Source organism: Lepisma saccharinum, chromosome 10 (genome assembly GCF_977018435.1).
Source record: "Lepisma saccharinum chromosome 10, izLepSacc3.1, whole genome shotgun sequence".
NCBI lineage: Eukaryota > Metazoa > Arthropoda > Insecta > Zygentoma > Lepismatidae > Lepisma > Lepisma saccharinum.
Window position 1 is genome coordinate 32,233,136 of NC_139238.1, and position 3,159 is coordinate 32,236,294.

Genomic DNA, 3,159 nt, shown 5'->3' on the forward strand with positions numbered 1-3,159 from the left:
CATTTTTCCGACGGAGCACAGACGTACGGTTCACTTCGTCCACAAGCTACAGCGGAACTGAGCACCGCGCACCCTGGGCAATCACACAGTCGATAGGCAGGATATCACGTTATACACTCATGTATCGCTTGACCTTGAAGCGCTTGTCGTTTGTCGACAGCAACAACAATCCGTTTTTTTTCTAGCCACACCTCGTATCTTAAGTTGCTATATATTCTTGTCTGTCGCGAAGCCTAATGGTTCTCGCTCTTGATGACCTTGAACATTGCTATATCTTACACTTTACAAGTGACGTGCCTGTTATAGTGTACAGGACGTGTAGTTTGTTTACAACACCCCCTTTCGGCGATGTTCAGTTTTGAACAGATAAACCTAGGAGTGCGCAAGGAGGCAAGTGTACCATGTGTACAAACAATCAAGTCAGTGGCCGATCGTAACGATACATTCGCAATTATCTCACAAAATGTTCGTTTGTGATACCATGTTTACTGAGATTTATCTGCTTCTGCTATCGAGTACTTTTCACCGTTAGATGTATGTATGTATGTATTTATGTATGTGTGCGTGTATATATATATATATGTATATATATATATATATATATATATATATATATGTATGTATGTATATATAAACTGACACAGGTGAAAGTAGACGATAATAGAAGCAAAAAAGTCCCAGAAAACATGGGTCCACAAACGCAAGCCGCCACTCACTCCATTGTTTGTAAACGTCGTCCTAGTTGGTAAAATGCTAATAATACAGTAACAATTGGTCACAAGCATGTACAATTCTCTGTACTGATTCTATTCATCCTGTTTGATTACAACGCCACCTCTCGGAAAAGTTCCGTTTTGTAAACAAAGAGCAAACCAAGGAACACACAAGGAGTAAAGCACGCGGTGTTTACAAAATGCAATCAGTGACACCTTCTAACCACACATTATTAGCATTTTACAAACTAGGACGACGTTTACAAACAATGAAGTCAGTGGCGGCTTGTAACCACACATTGACAATTATCTCGAAAACGGCTCGTTTGCAGACCCATGTTTACTGAGACTTTTTTGCTTCTATTATCGTGTACATTCACGTGTGTCAGTTTGCGCTATAATTTTTAGACACCCTGTATATATATATATATATATATATATATATATATATGGATAAAAGCAAGGAGGGCCAAAAGGGCTAAGTAAAAATCAAAGAAGGTAAAAGGAAACACTCACCAGATATTGGAAAAATTCAAAATTTTTGCTAACTTCGTAGCATCATCGGTGTGAGATGAAAGAGACGGAACCTGAAGTACATGGCAATGCTGTAGAGGCCCGTCGTTTGTACCACGAAAGGTACCCGAAGATGCCCAGATAGAAAAACATTTGTGATATCCATCGCCGCCTGTGTGAATTTGGCAATTTTGCACCTCCTGTTGTTGAAAGAGGACAACCTCATTCTAGGACTCCTGTGCAAGAAGAGGAGATTCTGTATATTGTGACTGCAACTCCTGAAATCAGCACACGAAGGTTAGCAATGAAAGTGGATATTCCTCATTCCAATATCTGGAGAGTATTGCGAGAACAACAGTTGTATCCCTACCATCTGCAACGTGTACAGGCATTATCACCAGCAGATTACCCTGCGCGTGTCGTGTTCTTCCAATGGTTTTTGCAGCAATGTGCTACAACCGCTAACTTTCCTGGCCATCTTCGGTGTGGGTACCTTTCGTGGTACAAACGACGGGCCTCTACAGCATTACCATCTGCCAAACCATACATGAAGTGCATATCTGCTCGTTCCTGATTGGTGTACATGGTCTCAACAAGGGCCACTCAGCATGTACCACTCATCAAATAGCTGGTTGTGTTACAGGAAACCACCTGTGGAAAATAGACAAATTCCAGTGAGCACATGTTATGACAGCCTATAAATCGGAAACCAAACATGAATATGAGGCTCCCGCCCTAGAATACAATTTTTGTCTTTGAACAACTTTTAAAACGAATGTTAAGCATTGTAATGACGAAATATTCCACTGTGTGTCTCCCTTAGAACACAGCTATGCAATACTCATCTATACAATTCTTGCCCCTTCCGAAAGAAAAAAATCTTCGTACGTCATTGAGGGAGTTCGTGTAGTCCTGGACAGCCTAGGCGTGCGCACGGGGAGCAAGGGGGGGCAAATGCCCCCCTAATCATGGACCACCGCCGATTTTTTCCACTGAGAGACAAGCAAGGTATTTTTCCATGCGGCATATTACCCTGATAACAGTGTTGCCCACCTCAAGAAACACCTCTTGAATTTGAAATAATCACATTCCTACATCCCCATAATAATAATTGATGTCAATTATTGAGACTGAAATCAAATTGTACGTGTTTAAAATGTACTTCTAGGTTGACACTCTGTATATAAGAGTTGATGTGGCCATCCTTGCCCTCCTTCCAGACGTCCATGCCCCTATTTCTAGTTTTCACCTAGAAATTTAGGATAGAGGAATCTTATCGTCGTTATTAAACGATAGTATACTCTTAAAGAAAATAAATTATTTTCAAGCCAATGAAAGTTCAAGGCAACTACGGGGGAAGGGGTGCAGTGGCGCAACCACAGGAGGGTAGGGGTCATTGCCCCCCCCATTCTTGGACGGAAATAAATTTTAGGGAGGCAAACATGGAAGTAAATTAAAGCAAGACTAGCAGAACCTAAGAGTAGCAGAACAAAAGGATACTCAAGATGGAATTGGTTTTCACGTCTTTCTTGCATTATTTCTTTCAGATGGCCAAGAGCACCTGCAGAGGGGGCACAAAGCTGCAATTGCTCCCTCGATCTCAAAATTTATACAACTAAAAATAAGTTTCGTAAAATTGATTATGTACTCGTATGTATGTATTGTAGCGTGGAGAGGGGCTAAGTGAGATTGCACGCGATAAATTGTCTGGAAGCGCGCGCGGCAACTAACCTTCAAAAAAAACAAATCCAAGACCCACTCTTCACGTACAAAAAGTAATTCCACCTCCTCCTGCGTCGTACTTCCCCCACAGTAACGCGAGAGTTTACGGGCGACAAGTGCAGGAAGCACGAGACAAGAAGGGGAGGAAGGTGACCCAAAAAAAAAAAACTCACGTTTAGCACGTGCCGTGCTTCAAGGTTTCAAAAAGGGG